This window comes from Mixophyes fleayi, chromosome 11 (assembly GCF_038048845.1).
Source record: "Mixophyes fleayi isolate aMixFle1 chromosome 11, aMixFle1.hap1, whole genome shotgun sequence".
NCBI lineage: Eukaryota > Metazoa > Chordata > Amphibia > Anura > Limnodynastidae > Mixophyes > Mixophyes fleayi.
The window spans coordinates 93,202,158-93,223,929 of NC_134412.1; the positions used below are offsets into that span (position 1 = coordinate 93,202,158).

The 21,772-nt window shown below is 41.8% G+C and overlaps 1 protein-coding gene across 7 annotated transcripts in view; it reads left to right on the top strand.

Moving 5' to 3' along the window:
- B3GAT1 (beta-1,3-glucuronyltransferase 1) overlaps positions 1-21,772 on the top strand; it is a 125,582-nt gene that overhangs the window by 73,682 nt on the left and 30,128 nt on the right. The window contains exon 1 of one of the 7 annotated variants that reach the window (XM_075190338.1): positions 4,274-4,793. The exons of 3 other annotated variants lie outside the window; for them this stretch is intronic. The gene's annotated coding sequence lies outside the window, so the exon portion shown is untranslated. Of the gene's footprint in view, positions 1-4,273; positions 4,794-6,699; positions 7,179-8,675; positions 8,700-14,165; positions 14,190-21,772 lie in introns of those variants that run through there. 3 more of the 7 variants (XM_075190340.1, XM_075190342.1, XM_075190341.1) reach the window with 3 other exon arrangements.

The following is a 21,772-nucleotide window of genomic DNA, read 5'->3' on the forward strand; positions in this document are numbered from 1 at the left end:
CAGCAATTTCTCTTGGTTTCACTAAGGAGGTATATATTTGGACTTCTGAGAAGCTACATTTTATACATTAGATTAAATAAATCTTGTTACAAGGGATTGGACAATTTAAATATGAGTAATTTTTGAGCACTATTGAGCTTGAGGAAACTGGAAAGTACATTTATCTACTTGCCACAATTAGCGGGCTTACTATATGTGATATATATGTGATTTTATTGTTTTTTTTAAGGTTTATAATACATATCAAATGTAAAATTCACTATAACCAGCGCGCTCCAGTTTAAAAATGTGTTGTTCTTGCTCAAGTAACAGGTACACTGCCTGTTAATGTTGTAGCAGCGGTTATGTGAAGCGCCCTAATATACTCATTAGCGCCTATTCGCTTTGTGTAGTATTTTAATAACGAGTAGGTTTACTATATAACATACAAGTAATATATGTTTAAACTTCTGTCATTATTAACTGTGTAAATGGTGAGTTCTGTCACTGTTTCAGTGTTCTTTGGGAAACTGTGTATATAAAGAATAACACACTCCCTATTGTAAATTATGTTGGATTCTACAAGGAACAGACACAGAGAAATATCCCCCAGCACACTACTATAGTCGGCAAAGGAGCTGCTATTTCTACTTGTACATAAAAATGCAAAAGTTTTGATTGTGCAACTTCCAGTTCTGTATTTGTCTGAGAGGCATGTTGGTGTCAGCAGCTGACGCTGTATCACCATTTGGAGGTTTCTGGGGTACCTCTTGGTAAGTTAGCTCTCAATTTAAAAACACGTTAATGTATGGCCCAAATATATGGGAATCTCAATGTTTAGAGTTAGGACCACCTTATTAGCAAAAGCGCTGTGGAATGGCGGGAGGCTTAACATACATTTGCAAATGTGTGCAACTGAGACTTTTGCATTTTTATGTACAAGTAGAAATGGCAGCTCTTTTGCTGGCTGTAGCAGTGTGCTGGGGGATTTTTCTCTTTGTTCCTTTCAGGATAACCCCACCCTCCAAGCACCTGCTGTAAGCCTATAAATTGATTGAGCAGCTTCCACTTCTATATAGTATTTTACAAGTAACCTCGCAATTCCGTGACCTGTATATGATCCCAGAACTCCTCAGTGACTTATCATATCCTTATAATTTACAGTAGGTTGTAAATGATCCCATATACACCCACACAAACAGTGGAGGGCATTTACAAAGTCCATAATGACCACTCTGCGGCGCAAATACAAATTTAAACCATGGCTGTTTTGCAGATGCGCGTATGGTTTTTGTTAGTAATGTATCTTTGCGGAATATGATGTATGTGTATGTGGAGGAGCTGTTCTTAGCAGAGAACAGAATAGGTGCTCAATGCACCTCAAAATAGTATGATATAGAGCTAGAGAGGGTCATTTTTAGGAGCGCTCCTTCCTTCGTATGCCCCCCCTCCTCCACCGACACATACACGCTCACCCCCCTCTGGAGAAGAACTTGAATTTGCACCACGGCATTGTGTGTATATTATACCCATGTTATGTGTATCTAAATGTGATCATTTAACTAGAAGTACAGGTGTAATGGCACCCTTGAAAATATTGTATTCATTTGCATTTTATAACAACTTTTCACCTTTGAAATACCCCCTGCAAAATTCTAAATTGTCACATGCTGACACCTGATCTGAGAGGAGGGTGTTATGCTTTACATAAAGGGCACGCTAATTAGGAAAATCTGCAGCTTTGGAATAGAGCTACAGGAAAAATGGCCAGACTATCTATATATATATATATATATATATATATATATATATATATATATATATATTTAATAATACCCTATTGGTTTAAATGACAGCTGCATATTAAGATGTGTTTACATGGGATAGTAACATGAATTTCAGATTTTCTACCAGAAGAAGTTATTGAGCAAACACTGCGCTAATTACGTATCTGGTTTAAATGACTAATTTATTGTAGGTCCAGCTGACATTTCACGGCTAAGTGGTTTCCAAACCTACGATCGTTACAGATTGCTTGGTTTGCTAGATCCTGTTCAATTAGAGCTGATTCAGTCATTGTCACCTCAGAGGGCTTGTGTAAAGCAGAATCTATGGTCTTGGAAAAGATTAAATACACCCATATATTCTGCCTTTGTGCATGCGTTATTACATTAGTTCTAAAACACACTCTCTTCCTGGGTTCATGTGTGCAGGGGAGCAGAGAGAGTGGGGTGGATACAAAGGATACCCTTTGGGGTCCCAGCGGTGGCAGATTATGATTGAGGCAGATGGAACGAAGACCTCTTCCCTAACACACGTAAGATCTGTTATTTGGCAAAAGTTTGTCGGGAATTACAGGGCAGTCTGCAAACACCCATAAATTATTTATTCATTATTTTATAAAGTCAGCATATTTATTATAAAAATTACAATATTTTTGGTTTGCTTTAACATGAATTCCATGCAACAAATCAGAATTTTTTTGCAAGAGTGAATACTCTCACTAGCGATAGTTTCACACTTCTTTGCTTGGGGCTCGGCAATATCCCCCATTCATTTAAAAAAAAAAAAAAAAACTTTAGGCTGATCAAAAATATTGCACAAATTATTTTTTTTTCAACTCCTCTGCTCCTAACATCATTCGCATCACCTGTAAATTTGGTACAGGAAAAAAAAATAGGGTCTTGTTTATTAATGAACGGGGGTAATTGTTTATTAAACAAAATCATCCCGCGATAGCGCATCTGAAAGGAGGCTGTCCCCGCGGTGATTTCATTTACCTTAAATGTCCCGTTGTCTGTCTCTTCTCTCCGGTCGCTAAGGCAAAGTTGCTTTGTGCAAGCACAGAAACATATTTGTGACTAGGGGGCACATTTATCATCACTCGCAAAATATGAAAAATAGTTTTCAATCCTTATCGCATTGATAAGGATTGAACTATTTCTCATATTTATTAAAAAAGCAACACAGGAACAGCAGTTCCGAAAAACTGCTGTTCCTGTGAAGTTGAAATCATACTTACCACAGCTGCTTCGTTCCCGAAGCAGTATGTGGTCAACGGGGGTCCTGTTCTTACTCCAGTGCGCATGCGCCGAGTGAAACCCTTGTGCATGCGCACAAACATCTCTGTTCTCTATCGCCAATTATAGTTTGCAGAGAGCGAGTGTGAATGACAGGGAGGGATCATGTGATCCCTCCACACATGCGCTGTCCAGCTCTGCTCTTCGTAGCAGAGCTGACAGCACTGAAACTTTTCATTAATGATAATGTACGCCAGCTCCAGCTGGTACATTATCAAGACAAGTTCCCGAAAAAATCTATTTTTCGGAACTTGTTAGATTGCAAGAGGGAGCAGTCACCATACTATTGAATGGTGACTACTCCCCAAAACGAAGCAGAATGCAAAGCAGCAGATATCCACGATATCTGCTGCGATGCATCTTTAATAAATATGCGGGGGACACATCAGGGCATGGATTCTATGTTAAGTGCACGTTAGTGCACCATCACAATTTGTTAAATATACCCCTAGGAGAGCTGCAGTGGTGGATCCACCGCAGTGCTCTTCCCATAGGATTCAATGATTACCGCCATCTGAAGATTGCGTTACCAAGTGCAGACAATTACAGAAAAGCTTTGATTTTTCAAAACTCTGTAAATCAGGCATCATAGAAACCTATGGGGACTGTATTTGTTAACGATGACTGTAGGACTGCAGCAGATATCTCCGATACGTTACTTAATAATGCCGTTATATTTTCAGTTCTTAGTTGCTTGTTAAATAGACCCCATAGTTCGAAGTATGGCGCTTTTCGCTCACAAACGAGCAAAAAAGTACGTGAACTGAGCCACGCAAGTTCAAAAACAAAATCACGTTTTCACAGGTGCATCATTCGCACCTGCAAACGCGGCTGATTGAATTGTGTAACAATGTATTCACACTAAAGAGCAATCAATGATATGCTTTAAACATGAGTTTAAATTATTCAAATGTTGAGGATGGTATATTCTAAAACACAAGAGGGAACATTTGGTAGGAAAAAAAAGGGACGGGTACAAAGGGGAATTTTGGAAGTTTGACAGTTTTACATATTTATTAGTTCTGTCTGCCCTGGACAATGCTGTTCTTCTGTCACACAGGTCAGGGGGGCTATTTGATTTCCCAGCAGCCCCTCCTTACAGAGATATCTGCCAATCACACAGCTCGGATGATGTGTCCCTCTCTCCCACACTAGTCGTGTTGACTCTTGTCTAAGTTAAAATAAAAAACAGATGAACTTGTCCAGCACAGCAGAGGAAGCTCCTGTCTAATGTACCAGGGTCGCTGTCCTCTCTCCACCACCTGCCTGTATAAAAGGAAATGTATTTGGATTCTGAGAGGCGCTGCAGCATGTACCAAGTGTACTGCATCCCTGCTGCTGCCCCCACCCTCACTTCAGGAGAATTGGTACAGACCAAGCACTGTGCAGTTCCCAGTGTCTGTATGTGAGCATCTTGCTCTCTGTGCTGCATGTTCGGAGCATTGTCTGGGTCTTGGATGCAATAGGAATCCGCCACTGACGGCCGGGCAGGGGGGTTGAACATCTGCAGCCCTCCAGAATCTGGGAGCCTGTCTAGATCTTTTACAGCCCCTGTGTGATCTGATTTGGGGATCTTGTGCCTTTAGACCCGGGATCCTTGCAAGTAGCTCTGCGGTACACACAAAGGATGCACTGAGCAGACGTGAATTGCTCTCTGTTCCCAGAGCAGGAAGGATTAAGAAATGAATGAGAGATCAGTGCAGAGAATGAAGCAGATCCTCTTTTCACAATGAGGTATAGTCCATTCACTTCATCCCTTCTTCTGCTGTATACTGTGTCACTGGTATTATCCCTGCTCAGTGCTACACTTGTGTCTCCTTTCCTGGGTGCACCTGCGGTATACGGATATTACCGCTGCATGTAGCTGTGGGGGTGTGCAATAGGAAGTCTTGCCCCCCTCCCCCCCACAACTTTATGTAGTTTTGCATGAGTTGATTGCTCGCCTGCCTCCGTAGAAAGCAGCCCCGGGCTTTCCACCAAGCTGATATGGGATGGTCACATAGCAACTGCAGTCATTTGTCCTCCTGATTTTTATAGGCTTTGTGCAAATAATCTAGCATCATTAACCCTTTAATTATAGAGAAAATAGCCATCCTCACCGAAGTCGTAAGCCCTCTCCCCAAATTCTGCATTGTGCCTATTGGTTTATCATTGGCAGGGTTGTCAAGTTTTGGCCAGCTATGTGTGTTGATGGCTGTAAGGTTTTTGGGGGTGGTTTGGCATCAGTAGAGAAGGTTGGCATTTGAACTGGCACCAGCTTATCCAACAGGTCTAGACATTAGAAGAAACATAATATTATGTTAGTCATTCAAGGGGGCTGGCTGGTAGTGTTATGGTCTTGTAACTGGCAGGAGTGCATCTTTGTAGAAAACATTACAGAATATCATTTTTATATCCAGTACATACGTTGAACAATGAATTATTTAAGTAGAGCTTAACGTCTTAAGCTGCCGAGGAATCTCTTGGAAAGCAAAATTCTGAAGCCACTGTTATGTGGTGCAACAAGAACTTTGACGGACAGCTCATTTCAAGACTTTCTGCAACAGCCGCAGATTGTATTGCTCGTCACCTGTGGTAATTAGAAGCCTGTGGACTTCCTTGTGTAAGGCAGCCCTGAGAACAGGAATGAAGATAAAGGTCAAATAATAGATGCAGAATTATGTGAGGGAATCTGGCCTTCTGCCTTGTGGGATGCATCTGTGAGTGATACTACAGAGGGTTAGAATTGAGAATCAGATCTCTCCCTGAGAGGATGGAAATTGCTTTCTATGAGGGCAGCAGGGCTCAATGACTGACTGAATGACTGAAGAAGGAGCTCAGAGGCAGTATATCAGACAAGGGATTCAGAATATAAATACGTGCTTTATTACAGTATAATGCAAGTGTAGTGTCTGACCGCTGAGCCGGTGGTAAGGCGATAGCACAAATTGGACTGAAAGCTATATATGTTTTGTATTAGAAACAGTGTGATTATTGTTTCCTTGATAGAAAGCATTTAGATGGAAGTGAGACTTCTTATTGCAGAACTCTGTGTGACGGGATATAAAAGCAATGGTGCAGATAAGTGGTTGTAGTATTTCTGTAAGACTTCCAGTATGTACAGAATATATGGAGTCAAAATAAATTGCAAAGTATAATCAGAGGAACCATCAGCATTTTGTAGCAATTAGAGCCATGAAACTGAGTAGCTACATTGTTACATTGTATATTTAAGGCATGGGGTGCAGCCATTGATAGGTTTTAGAAACCCAAAAAGTTTTCTCAGTAGTACATTTTTGTTGCCATGACTTTCATGCCTTGTCTCCCCGAAGCGTAGGTGGAACGCTCTGCGGATTAGTAAATTGCTCTGTTTTGTTTCTAGACAGCAGTGCAAACGTGCAGCACATTCAGTGTCCGTATGAAAAGCTTTGTTGTTGCACCTTTTTCTAAGAGGAGAGAGGAGCCTTTATTGGGGAATTAGCACATTTTCTGTACTGCTTGGATGACAATTACCAGGAGTTCTGGATTCAAAACAAATATTTCCTTAGACAATTGTGTTTTAATATGCAGTAAGTGGTAACATTTGTGTATTTACTGACTTTGTCATGCAGTGTCTTCTATTGCTCTCTCAGTGCTGAGTACAGCAATGTGTTAACTACTTGTTAAGAAGGGACAATTCGGTAATCCTAACTATACTTACAGTGAGTATATGATTCTAAACCTGTCCGAGATCTATTCTACTGCAACTTCCGTGCATTGATTTTGTGTAGGGAAAGTACTTGTGTATTAGTGTGCAACAGTGTTGCTCTGGTGAATAGAGCACTGTGCTCCACAGTTGAGCTTTTTATCCCATTTTCCGGCCAGCCGTCCCTAGTAATGTGTTAAATGCACACAATTTATCCTGGGTGTTACACTTGGCCCCAGTGCGAGACTAGTTTCTGCTGTTCACAGTAATGATTTGGTGATGAGAATGGAGAGAGTGCAGTGCTGAGTTATATAACACAAAGGAGGTACATGGAGCTGTAATTACATATACTGTGCTGAGGAAGTGGACGAGAAGATGGAGGAATATCGCCCTGCGTTACAAGCTTGGAGTGCAAAACACTGCACAAGGCGTATAGAGGTGTTATCACAGAGCAGGTGAATAATAATATATCACACATTCCCAGTGTATTGTGTTTAAGCCGCCTGTAGGCTGGTACAATGCACCGATACATGGAGACAGCACTTGGTGATCTGCAGATTCATATTATAGACACAGAGAATATGGTCTGGAGCAGAACTTGTGGCTGACATTGACCTTTGCTGTGGAGACATAATGACAACAATCACAACTCATTATATGTCATCAATCAATGGGGATTAAGCAGCTCTGCAAAGGGAGATTTACTTGGACACATTCATTTTCTTGATAGTTTGTTTGGTGCTTCATATAATGTCATATTCTTGTTAATCAACTGTTATTACATTAAATGGGGGCTCTTAAGGAGTGAGAGAAGACACTTGGGGTGATAGATGGACAAGCAGCAGATGACACATTTTATCCTAATAACTGTTGCTGAGTGACAGCTTTTTTTTTAACCAGGACAAATGCATCTTCTTGGCCTGGACTTGAAGCTCTTACAAGTCCTTCTATTTCTTCAGCCTCCTCTGCATTTTGGAGTCCAATATGTAGAGACACTGGTGTGATTGAATCCTCTGTTATCTAAGAGTTACTGAGGCATTTGAAACACAGGGACTAACGGGACGGAATCTCCGAACATCTTCCATCCTTGTCTACAATTCTTCCCTGTTTGCTGCCTTCTCGTTTTGCATGTATGCTCCACATTTGAAAGCTCCTAAAATTATAGACGGGATGCTTAATGCAGGAGTAGTCAGCTAATGTTTCTCCCGCTCTACGTATTAGCCTAGTAGCAATTGTTCATTGACATCTGTAAAGCCTAAGACAAGCTTCCTACAGTTGTCAACAAGGGAGGAACCTATGTGGTGGCCCCTGTCATTATGGATTATACTCATGTAATAAATATTTTAGTACGTGACCCTCATCTCCTTTATAATGCCTGCAATTGTTTCATCTTGCTGCAATTCTTTCTATAATTAAACAGGAGAAACAAACTCTTTCTTCAGGACGATGTTAACATGACCATTCTGCGCTGTACAGTGTATTGTTTAAACAGAAAGGGCTCTCAACCATTGACATTAATGAGCTGATACTCGGGAGATAATTGAATGAAATCCAAGCAATGAAGTTGCCTCGTGACATGGTACTGCATAGCTCTACTGTATTTGCAGAGTAACTGAAGCAGGTGTCCAAGCTTATGGATATTTTACTATAGACTGTTATACGGTTGGAAGGTCTACATTTTTTGATGTTTTTATCCTTGACAATGTGTGATATTGTGGCAGCGCATACCACGTCTCTTGTTTTATGCAATTATATCTTGTTCTTCTGTAAGCACAGACTGAATCTAGAGAGGCACTCATAGAACTGGAGGCTCCTGGAACCTTTGCTGAAGTTCCCGTTTAGTTGTCCAGCATACGTCCAGCATATTGAAGAACGAGAGATAAGAGCCTGCATGCCAGCAGTGTGCTGTTGCCAAGTGAATGCAGCATTATTGCTTGTTGCTATTTGGACTTGGGGGTCCTTGTGGTCTTCTGCAGGTACTTATGTTGCTCTCCTTTTAATACGTTGGAGAATTCAATGGAACCTTTGCTCAAATATTTGTCACTCCTATGGGCCTCATTTACAAAATGGGCGAGTTTCAGCTGAAAATTCTCTTTTTGTTAGTGCCGTGATTTGAGAACGTGCGCCTAGATTTCTACCAGAGCGGACCTCACGTCGCTTTTCACGTGACATTTGCACAGTGTACTTGTGGAGATTTTTCCGCCTCTCCACACATCTAAGGAGCCATCAATCCCGAGTGAAGAGTAGGAGTGCACATTGGTGTACACTGGGAGGAATATCGAGCCATAGATGAAGTCCAGTGTTTAGGAAGAAAGTGTGTGGGTGTCATTGCAGAGGATAAACTAGAGTTGGAATTAGGACTCTCATCAGTGAGCTGTTAATGCCTGACTGTGTCCCTGCAACCATAGTTGATTAATGTACAATTTTCTAACTATGTAGTCTTATTAGTACATATATTTTGGTCCATTCCATAATGCATATAGGCAGCACTGTGGCTCAGTGGTTAGCGCTTCTTCCTTATAGCACTGGGGCCATGAATTTGATTCCCAACCATGGCCTTATCTGTGTAGAGTTTGTATGTTCTCCCCGTGTTTGCATGGGTTTCCTCCGGGTGCTCCCATTTCCTCCGACACTCCAAAAATACACTGGTAGGTTACTTGGTTGCTATTAAATTGACCCTAGTCTGTGTGTGTGTGTGTGTGTTTTAGGGAATTTAGATTGTAAGCTCCAATGGGGCAGGGACTGATGTGATTGAGTTCTCTGTACAGCGCTGCGGAATTAGTGGCGCTATATAAATAAATGATGATGATGATGATGTATTGACCATTCCGGCCCAGTGTGAATGTTTGAACCAACTGGTGATACTGTGTGTACTAGATATCTGTTAAGTGTTGGCACTAGCTGATCTGTATTACACGTAAATGTAGCGATCTGTAGATTTATCTTCCCCATGTACAAACTGAGACCTGCAGATTTATCTTCTCCAGATACAAACTGATGTAGCAGTCTGAAGCTTTATCTTCTCCAGGTATAAACTGAAGTAATGATCACCAGATTTATCTTCCCCGGGCATAACTGATTTTTGTTGCTATCCGCATTCCTACGCTGAGATCTCTTTATTGTCAGAGAGCCTTGTTCTACTGTGTGACTCCTACATGTAATGTAACTTACTTGTTCTGGAAATAGAAACCCTGACAGATCGTTGGTGCATCGCACAGTGGACTCTTGGTCTCATTTTTTCAGTTATCTTGGCATAAAACATTGGGAAATAGGATATATAATAGTGCTCATCTGTCTCTCACAGCAGGCCTGACATTAGAAGCAGTGAATAGAGAACAGGCTGTACTTATGTTGCTCTCCTTTTAATACGTTGGAGAATTCTATGGAACCTTTACTCAAATATTTGTAACTCCTATGGGCCTCATTTGATAGCAGCCAATTAACCTACCAGTATGTTTTTGGAGTGTGGGAGGAAACTGGAGCACCCAGAGGAAACCCACGCAAAAACGGGGAGAGCATACAAACTCCACACAGATAAGGCCATGGTCGGGAATTGAACTCATAACCCCAGTGCTGTAAGGCAGAAGTGCTAACTAACCACTTAGCCACCGTGCTGCCCATGAGTATGATGGTCAATGCTACGTGTGATCTGCTATGTAGTACTGTGTGAAGCAGAGGTATTTTGAGTAGCTACACTTGAGTATGTGCACAGGTTTCCTTATCTCAGTTGTTTATTTTTGTTTACGTCACTAGCATACTAATCACAAAATTACATTTCGCCCTAGCTCCACACTTTTGGAGTTAAATCTCCAGGTCTCCTAATCATACTACACGGCTAACAAGTACAGATTAAAGATCAATAGATAAAGCAACCCATTTAGCCGTTTCCAGGACGGTATTAATAAGACCATCAAAAAATGTGCTAAAGAAATTAGATCTCTCGCAAATAATTGCATAAAAACAAATATTTATTTGCACGTAATAGATAAAATTTACTGCAGTACGTAATGCATACATCTCATCCACATCATTTTTTGGTAGGACTGGGCACATGTATTGAAGAAATCTATAGGTACCTATAGAATTTGATGGTAGAATAGACTCAACAGGTCGGTCAAAGATTTGCTGTCTTGTAGGAAACCGTCTGTACTGATTGCAATGCAGCTAAGAGGAAAGAAATCTCATTATCATTCCCCTCTTTGTATGAGCGACACAGGCATTACCCGGCCCACACGTCACAGCTTGTGAAATGTGTGGTCATTTGCAGTAATGATTCCGCTGGTAATTCATGAGATTGTCTTTGGAAACGACGACAAAGAGGGTTGTGTATCATACAGTCGGGAGAGCATGAAATCTCCATATATCATTATAGAGGTTCTGTCGGAGAGCAGAGTAACCTGGTGACTGCGTAAGAGTAGAGCACGGCTGTAAACGGATGGGATTCTGACAAATAGCGTCGACCAATCAAATATAGCTCAAAATTTATATTATTGCTAATGCTAATTAGTTTATTTTACAATGAGATGGTAAAGCGTTGTTTTAGTTTTGCAGACAGACAACACAATTTGTGGAAGCTTTTTGATCATATTTCGTTTTATCAACAGAAAACAGAATAAATACAGCAGAAAATATCAGTAGCTCTAATGTAGATGAAGAGATTTGTGATTCCATAATAGGTCAACTGCTATAGATTCATGTAGATAAGGAGATCTCTGTCGTGACGTAAAGTGGTCCATACTGTGCATTGTTCTGGAGGAGCAGAAAAAGGAGATGCCCACCTGGACTTAATGTATTATAATTGTTTTCCTAATAGCAATATCCTACAGAATGCAATTAGTTCTGAATATTTTGTAGTAATTCTCTGGAACCTGTTACATCCATCTTGCAAGAAACAATTTCCTTTGGTTGCGGTAAATAGGCTTCACCGCCGTTGATGGTCTTTACTGTGCGGGGCTTTTGGTAAATAGGGAGAATTGTTAAATCTTGCGAAAACGGGAGTTAGTATTATTAAATACTATTAATAGTATTAATAAATGAGTCACTTATCTAGTCTCGATTATAGTGATCATTTTTGTTTTGTATTTTTATCTGGAACTCCCCAAGTATCAGTATGCCATAGTTATGGGAGCCCAGTATGCCATAGTTCTGGGAGCCCCCAAGTGTCAGGGTGGACATTAGTTCTGGGAGCCCCCAAGTGTCAGGTTGGGCCTTAGTTCTGGGAGCCCCCAAGTGTCAGGTTGGGCCTTAGTTCTGGGAGCCCCCAAGTGTCAGGTTGGGCCTTAGTTCTGGGAGCCCCCAAGTGTCAGGTTGGGCCTTAGTTCTGGGAGCCCCCAAGTGTCAGGTTGGGCCTTAGTTCTGGGAGCCCCCAAGTGTCAGGTTGGGCCTTAGTTCTGGGAGCCCCCAAGTGTCAGGTTGGGCCTTAGTTCTGGGAGCCCCCAAGTGTCAGGGTGGGCATTAGTTCTGGGAGCCCCCAAGTGTCAGGGTGGGCATTAGTTCTGGAAGCCCCCACGTGTGGGTGGGCCGTAGTTCTGGGAGTCACCAAGTGCCTGTGTGGGCCGTAGTTCTGGTAGTCACCAAGTGTCGGTGTGGGCCTTAGTTCTGGGAGCCCCCAAGTGTTGGTGTGGGCCTTAGTTCTGGGAGCCCCCAAGTGTCGGTGTGGGCCTTAGTTCTGGGAGCCCCCAAGTGTCGGTGTGGGCCTTAGTTCTGGGAGCCCCCAAGTGTCGGTGTGGGCCTTAGTTCTGGGAGCCCCCAAGTGTCGGTGTGGGCCTTAGTTCTGGGAGCCCCCAAGTGTCGGTGTGGGCCTTAGTTCTGGGAGCCCCCAAGTGTCGGTGTGGGCCTTAGTTCTGGGAGCCCCCAAGTGTCGGTGTGGGCCTTAGTTCTGGGAGCCCCCAAGTGTCGGTGTGGACCGTAGTTCTGGGAGCCCCCAAGTGCCTGTGTGGACCGTAGTTCTGGGAGCCCCCAAGTGTCGTTGTGGGCCGTAGTTCTGGGAGCCCCCAAGTGTCGTTGTGGGCCGTAGTTCTGGGAGCCCCCAAGTGTCGTTGTGGGCCGTAGTTCTGGGAGCCCCCAAGTGTCGTTGTGGGCCGTAGTTCTGGGAGCCCCCAAGTGTCGGTGTGGGCCTTAGTTCTGGGAGTCACCAAGTGCCTGTGTGGGCCGTAGTTCTGGGAGTCCCCAAGTGTCGTTGTGGGCCGTAGTTCTGGGATCCCCCAAGTGTCGGGTGGGCCGTAGTTCTGGGAGCCCCCAAGTGTCGTTGTGGGCCGTAGTTCTGGGAGCCCCCAAGTGTCGTTGTGGGCCATAGTTCTGGGATCCCCCAAGTGTTGGTGGGCCAATAGAGGAAGTTCTCTGTAAAATGTATTCCATAACTGACAATCATGAACAGATCCTGGGGCCCCTTGTTGGTACCATGACACACCTGTTACACACCTCTCTGCTAATCTGCTGCATGATTCCTTAGACTAAGGACATTTGGGTAGTGTCATATTTTTTAATGAATGCTTACAGCATTGATTACTACCCACCAGGGACATCATTTAAAACTCCAAGTAAAAGGCATATTTGGCTACATGTATAAGGGATAATTAGCCACTCTGTATTGACAGATCCCTTTTGTAGCCTCTGCTATTGCAGACGTGGAGCCTCCATATTTAGCTTTGTTGAAGTGGGCGATACTGTGCCGTATATACAGAGAGCAAAGAAATGATGATGGAAATTTTTTGTATTTGATTGTTTGTTTTCAAAGAGGGATATCTAAGCAGGAAAGGAGATGAAATGAGTTTGCTTCGGTGTACATTGCTGCTAATAGGGCAGGGGGTTGGGTTGCAAGATTGACGGTCAGGCTTAACATTCCAGGGAAGGCAGCACAATACAGCACGTTCTCTTCTACAAATTAACACAATTACACGTTTTTGAACTGCTGATGTATTGTCACTGATTGTGAGAGCATGTTTATATTATGACCAGAAGCTGACATTTGATAAAGAGTCTATCTATTGTGAGAGCTGCTCTCATTAACGGCTGTTCATCTACCACTGAGTAGATAGAAGATTGTGCAGATTATTCCAAGTGATAGTCATGAGATTAAAATGATTCTTTTCTCTTCCCAGGGCTACTTAGTGTTAAACATTTCTGACCCATAAATCATGCTGATTAGCTTTATATAATTCTATTACCTTCTGACTTGTGTGACCCGGCCTCCACGTGGTTGCTTCATGTGCTGATAGAACTCTTCTCGAATGAGAGTATCCTGCTTGCGGCGCAAAATGTTACACACGATTGTTTATAAGTGAATAATAATTAGAGTATACACCATGTTGACACCTACTATATTATATCTTTTATATAGGGTCTACATCTCCACAGAGCTGTAAATAGTAAATTGTACACAAGTGGCACTGTAAGATTAGCAGGAACATGGAGTCACTGAAACAAATGTCCAAGGAGTCATACCCAACCTTTGTAATAAGTGAATGGTAAGAACAATACACTATGTGACAGGAGCTAGAGAAGGGCCGCCAAGACCTCTGACATGTTTGTAGACCTCATCTCAGTGAGAATAAATGTGCATTATCATTTTTATTTATAATTGCTGAAAATAATGGGGATACAGCTGTGTGTGTTACAGAATAGTATTTATTCCCAGTCCTGTAATTACATCGGGTATAATTGACATCCTAGGAACATGGGGGGATGTGTGCGCAATCCCACACACCAAGCAGTTATAATGGCTCGCACCTATAATGACTATGCTGTTTACTATACTACACTAATTGGTATCTATAGACGTCATACTATGTGGTGTTTAAATGACAGTGTTATAGAGTCAGCAAGCTTTGTGTCTTTGGTTACACACACACCTACCCTGCTCCATAAAGTGTATTCACAGACGTTAAAACTTCAAAGCATTGCAGATTTTTTTTCTCTCTTTTAGTTAAGGCTTTTAACCTTTTGACCTTATTGATTTCTATAACCTGAAGTTAAAATATCGGGACATCTCAGTGAATATTTTATGTAGAAACTGTCTCTTTGGTTCATTAACCTTCTGATTTGTGGAGAAGACACTCTTCTATCATGACTGACTTAGTGGTCAGAGCCAGATTTGCTTTTACAGGTAGAAATCCAGCTTTTCCTTCCTCTGGGTTACTTCACAAAGTGTAATTTGCATGAAGTCAAAATATCTTTCATGTTCGTGTAAATTACTACATATAATGAATGTATTGATGATCGGAACCGCTTATTGGTGAATTCAGCAGGAAACCCATAGAGTAGTTTATGTGTGTTAAATAAATGTATAGCATTTGGGCCTTGATTTTAGGTTAATGAAAATGTTCGATCGCCGTCATACATTAAATGCACACAATGGTTCCTAACACGCTAATAATATTAGAGACTAGTGACCGGGAGATTCAGCATAAAGTGTGAATAGATATTATTTTTGCCCTCACGTCCTTCCACCCTCACGGTTCTTCTGCCAATTACTGTACACCTCACCTCCTTGTCCACTTCCGCCTATCATCATCATCATCATGATCATCATTTATTTATATAGCGCCATTAATTCCGCAGCGCTGTACAGAGAACTCACTCACATCAGTCCCTGCCCCATTGGAGCTTATAGTCTAAATTCCCTAATATAGACACACACACACAGAGAGGGAAACAGAGAGGGAGTCAGACAGACAGAGACTAGGGTCAATTTGTTTTGATAGCAGCCAATTAACCGACCAGTATTTTTTTGGAGTGTGGGAGTAAACCGGAGCACCCGGAGGAAACCCACTCAAACACAGGAAGAACATACAAACTCCACACAGATAAGGCCATGGTCGGGAATCGAACTCATGACCCCAGTGCTATGAGGCAGAAGTGCTAACCACTAGGCCATTGTGCTGCCCACAAGACTTCTCCCGTGCTGCTCCCCACCTCTGAAATACACTCCCACATCCAATCAGACTATCCATTAGTCTCCAAGACTTCAAGTGTGAGCTTAATACTCATATTTTCATCAAAGCCTACCAGCCCCCCTAACTCAAGCTCCTCACCTATACCTACACCCCCACTTTGTGTCTGCCCCTACCCTCTAGATTGCAAGCTTTCAGCAGCAGGGTACCTTTGCCCTGCACCATATTCCTTTTTTTTAGCTTATGTCCTCTGCACCTCTAGACCTGTTTCTTGCTTCCACACCCCTGGGCACAGGCTTACATTCTGCTGGTATGACCCCATTCCTTCTCTGCTAATCTGTACTATACAACTAGTTACTTTTTGCTCTCTCTAATCTGTAGTTGTTCTGCCCTATTATGTCACTCAAAGCTGTTTTCTGTCATTATGTGGTTTTGTAGCTTGTTCTAACCCCCCCCCCCCATGTGCAGCTCTGCAGACCTCTTCATAAAAGATAACAATAAAAATCTAGCACAGTGTAACTATGCACCTATAGTGCAGGAATAGAAAAGCCATGTGCTCCTGTGTGGTTCTGCCCCTGAACTCCAAAATTAAAATTGTCATAAGTGGAGCATGAAGGTAATACCTAGTTCAGTGATACCCTGACAGTCCACTGCAGTTCCGTTAAGTAAAGTTTAACAATTTTCTCCTCCCTTCATTAAAGTCAGTTAAGGCCACTCCCCACATATTGATTACAATGTCATGTGGAACAAAAAAGCTGAGACTTCAGTTGGTTGAGCTGCTGTGACCTAACTGGGCCAATATGTTTATTAATCCACCAGTCCACATCAGGCAAGTTTACAAGCCCGTCAGTCATCATCTGCCTGCTCAGTTAAAGAAGCACCTACATTTTAAATGGCAGCTTGCTGTAAATGGTTTAAAGACAGCATGGTGGACTTATTACGTATAAACACTTCAGTTATTCCTGGTATATTATTCTGGTCGGTAATGTACAGCCGGGCTGTCCCTCCATGGCCCCCCTTCCCAAGGCTCTTTGGTGGGCCCCAAATTCCCTTTAATAGACTCCTGTAATATGTCTTTTTTTTTTCTTTTCATTATTGTATTTGTCAGTGAGTGGATAAGATAACAAGACCCTCCCCCAAATTCTTGGCCCTGATATTCAATTAACATCAGTTACTGTTGCTTGTTCTTTGACGACACCAATGCAGTTTTGTGTTGAGGTGACGGGTATTCTTTACAATAGACGTAGCAGACGGCAAGAGGTTCGTCACGTCCTCAGTAAAGAGAGTTTTAAAGTGCTTTTAGTGTAGTGTATGAAAGATGTATTAAAATAAATTGATACTATTTTCACCAGCAATGACAATTGCTCCAGGATCGTATTTATCCAGCTGTTCCCCTAACTGGGTGTATAAAAGAATAAACAATTCAAAGCAACGGCTCAAAGTACATTTGTTACAGAATAGAATTGCTGAAAGAATTGAAGAGATGATTTTGGTGCAGATGAACATCTGTCTCTTCATCTACAGCAAACATATCACAATTTAACAACGGTAACTATTCATTAAATAGTATTTTATTCAACTTGAAAACGGTAAGCACAGTGTGTAACTAGTAACTTCCTACAACGGATCGTTCTCATATTACCCAGCTACATATTGTACAACCTACAGACTCTTCGTCTATTTTTCCGTTCCTATGAACCAAAGTACACGTTCTGTTCAAAATGTGTTCTCCCTTTAATTGCACCAATCATGCTGCTAGTAAGGTCTAACTGTCCAGTTTTATAATATTGATGTGTCTAACAATGGTTACAAATTATCCACTTCATTATGTGCAGCAGATAACTATGGCTGGGTCACATCTTATGTCCTACTCAATTCTACATCAATATGAATTGTGTCTGATACCAGGCTGCTCCAGGAAAATCTGTATTATAGAAATGTCAGATCCAGTTACTGGTCTGCCTGCAAGAGAACCTTTCTTCTTGTCATAGGGGGAGAATGTTGGTGCCATTTTATTAAGAGTTGGTTTGCAGTCTTAGGTAAGGTTTTTATTTTCTTATAACTGGAAGGATCCCATATCGCCGCAGCGGAACTAACCATTTTCCCAGGTTGCTCTCTCCACTCCAATATTTTTTTTTATTTTTAAAAAAGAAATAAAGATTTTTAGAGTTAATTGTAAAAAAAAAAAATGCTTTATTCTAAATAGCATTTTTTGTAATGATTTTTGTGCTGTTATCACCATCCTGAGATACGTGATAAATAGACTTCTGCAAAGGTAAGAAGAAACCTTTGCTGTTTTTTTGTAATTTCCAACCATAAGTGTTTTGTTGTTGCTGCGATGAGCGTCTTGCTCAGTGTGGTGGATATAAGTTCTGTACTTACTGGTAGATACATGGCACGTCTTGTCTTACTCTGTGCGGGGGATGTCATTGTCGGTATGTGTTCTTATTCTGTATGTATGATTCCTGCACTGTTCCAGGAAGCTACGTGGATACAGCTCTTATACTCTATTTATGTTCTATTACCCAGAATCCCTTCCCTTGTCCCGTATGATGGATGAATTTATCAGAATCTATTTGATTTCTGTATATATAGCCACCTTTACTGATCGCTTATTCTGTATGCTGAGTGTATTTTCTGATATCTATTAACCGTGCCCCAACCTTGGCAATACGTATCATTTTTATATAAGCACTTTTCAGGGCAAAGTGATGACATCAGAGGTCACAGATTATAAATGCGGACATCATACAGATATTATTGACAAGAATTTATACTTGGATTATCACATGTGCAATATAAATGCTTTCGTTCCTCACGGCCATTTAGCAGTTATGATTTTGAGTCCTCTTCCTGCCTGCTATTCAGAGAGATCTCCCTCTGCCAGAGTCTTAGGTACTGTAGAGATACGTGGTTCCCAAATCACTCGGACACGGTATTAGGGGAAAATAGAAGAATGATTTATTCTGCAGAACAGGATTAAATACAGCACAGACCCGTAACTATAGCAGGTCCAAGAAATGAGGAAATAAATCCAGTGAGATCTGTTCCACAGCGCATCTCTGGCAGAGCATCACCTCCTGGCCAAAAGTTAGTCACACACGTCCAGCTCCCAGGAAAGCCTCTTTTATCACCTACTAATCCCACCTTGGGATCTGCCTGTCCAGACCTTGCAAAAGGTCTGGATTGGTGGGCTGCTTACACTATCCAGCCCCCTCCTCTACCTCCCCAGGTGTCCTCCCTCAGGTGACCCCTGCTGGGTCCGGCTCCTGGCTATCAGTAGAGCTCACTAGTGGACAATAGGGAGCAAACAGAAATAACAATGATAGCTTAATTCACTTAACTCCTGAGTGTTCCCTGTGGAGGTGGAATTTAACCCCTGAAGTCCTTTTCCAAGGAAATGTTATAGTTATATCACTGATACTTCCTGATAACAACATGGCTAAAAAGTGCAGTTCAGGTATGGATTAGATTAAGGGGTTGTAACACCATACACCATGCCCGTTGCTTTACAGGTACATTTTCTACCGCTGCTGTTTGAGTCACAATGACTGACAGACTGTTTTCAATGTGCTGGGACTGAAGGACTCTCATACTTCCCAACTGTTCCAATTTCGGCCGGGATAGTCCCGATTTTAGGGCTCTGTCCTGCCCGTCTCGCGGGTGGGAATGTTGGGGGAATTGAGGTATCGAATGGGCAGCCTATCGCTTTACAGTGCAAGACATCGCACTAAGGGTGTGACCACAGTCACAGAGAGGTCACGCCCTGTTGGGCCATGGGAGGTATGGATTCTAATTTGTGGTAAACGAGGTGAAAGAAGATACATGAGCATGTTGTGGGGAGGGGGCATTGTGGTTCATTATTATGTTGCTGTTTAATGTAATACACTTTGACATGAAGTCTTGCTCTAGTGAACATTTGAAGCGTTCTGTGCGGTATCTCACAGCGTTCTGTGTGTTCCAGTGTGTTCACTGCCACCAGCGTGTGATGCTTTTCATCTGATACTGCTTCAACATAGGTACAGTTAGAAAATGTCCATGTTACAGCATGCTGATTGGCTAGTTTCTCGGGCAAGTGGGTGCCCATCAGGGAGGCAGAAAGGCCAGTTGACCCAGCGGTGATTAGCGCACAGGGACTGAATTACCAAAAAGGGGAAATCGTCCTGTACATCACAGGATTACCGGCCTTTGCTTGGAGAAGCCTATTTAACAAATATTGTAGCGGAACGCGTAGCGTCACAATACCGTCTTGGTGATCTCAGGATAGCAGTAACCGATTCAAAATAATAAAGAAAAAATGTTTTATCCTATGAATAAAGCATTTTGTTAGGAATAAAGGTTTTTACCTTTTTTTTTTTTTAATATATATTTATTTTTTAACCTGCTTTTATTTATTTTTTTCCCACCATAGTGCAACTGAAAGTCCTAATCTGTAGCTGCACATATCGACTTTCAGTTCCAGTGCACAGGGTGGCGAGTCGGCTCACGCCAAAGATAGGTCCGGTGAGGTGCTAAATTAACCCTTACAGCTCTGAGATGGTATCAATATTTTTATTATTATTATTAAATTGCAACCATAACAGATTTTTTTAGCATTGGCATGTGATGGCGTTGAGCTTCAGATGCCCTGTGCAGTAGAAACACAACTTCTGTGCCCGCAGGTGCCTAGTGGTTGGGTGTTACTGGTGCATTGGGGTGCAAAGACCAGTCACCCTGGAGTGTGAAGCAGAGTGTTAGGCACACACCGAGGATCCCACCAGCAATGTGCACAGACATGTAATAATACGTACTAATAATACCTGGGGCTCACCAGGGTAACACTGCGCACAACACTTCTGATATTTACAGAAGAGGACACATGGAGCGCTGTTAAGCTTCTAGGGTCCCTGCTCCTACCGTAATATGTATGCCGGTAACGCACCGTCCCCGTCTGGTGCAGGAACGCTCTTTTACTTTTCCCCAGGTTTCTTTGGACAGGAAACTACTCTACATAATGGATATTAATTGATTCATTTGCATCACAATGGAAATACTAGAAAAGTGAAACATGTTTCAATGACATCTGGAAACTCATTATAACACTAATTGTGAAATGAATTGTAAGTGTAAGATTAAGCACTACATAGGTATTTCATTTGGGCTTCTAATTAAATTAATGGGAACTTTGATGAGTTAACTAGTAAGGTGCCTTTGGATTTAATTTACTTACTAATATTAAATGAAAATAGACTGTACTTATTTCCCATTAAAGGCGCAATACAGGGACTGGCTTTTAGTTTGTTGAGCTTTTCTAGCTCTATACGTACTGACAGCGACAGCACCACCTTCATCCTGAGGGGAAAATGAGCATCGGGTTATTTAAACGTATATTGTAATGATATTATAAAAGGACGCTATATCAGCTCCAGGACAGGAAAATGTGCCCCTGCATCCATGTTACATCACTTATTATATTTCATTAGGTTGTGAGGCCATTAGTTTATTAGCCTGTGTGTTGCAGAGATATGATTGGGAAATCCCGAATTAAATTTGCATTAGTAGAGAAACTGAGGAGTTAATGTATCAAGCCTTCTGAAAAGGAAAAGCGGAGGTGTTGCCCATAGCAACCAATCAGATTCAAGCTATCACATTCTAGAATGTATTAGATAAACGATAGCCAGAATCTGTTTGGTTGCTCTGGGCAACACCTCCGCTTTTCAGTATTGTGTTCAGTATTAGATCTGATTCTTGCTCATACCTAAGGCATTTGCCTCTTTTGACTAGCTCAGTTTGGGGCATTGAGTTGTATGCTTGCTAAAAACTGGTCTCCTGCAGTACACTACGGGTCTGATTCATCAAGGAATGCAAAATAAAAGTATCTTTAAAAAACTGTGTGTGTATATGTATATATATATATATATATATATATATATATATATATATATATATATATATATATATATATATAAATAATCTGGCATATGCACCTCTGTATTCAACAAGGAGCGGATGTGAAGATGCATCTGTTGATGAATACGGGTCTAGGTCCGCTCTGCTCTAACAGACAATACACTGCAGGGTACGTCCAATACATATGGGGAATATAAAGTCTCGAAAGAACGCACAGAAAAAAAAAATATTCAATTAATGTCACCTGTTAATAATATAGTCATTAATGA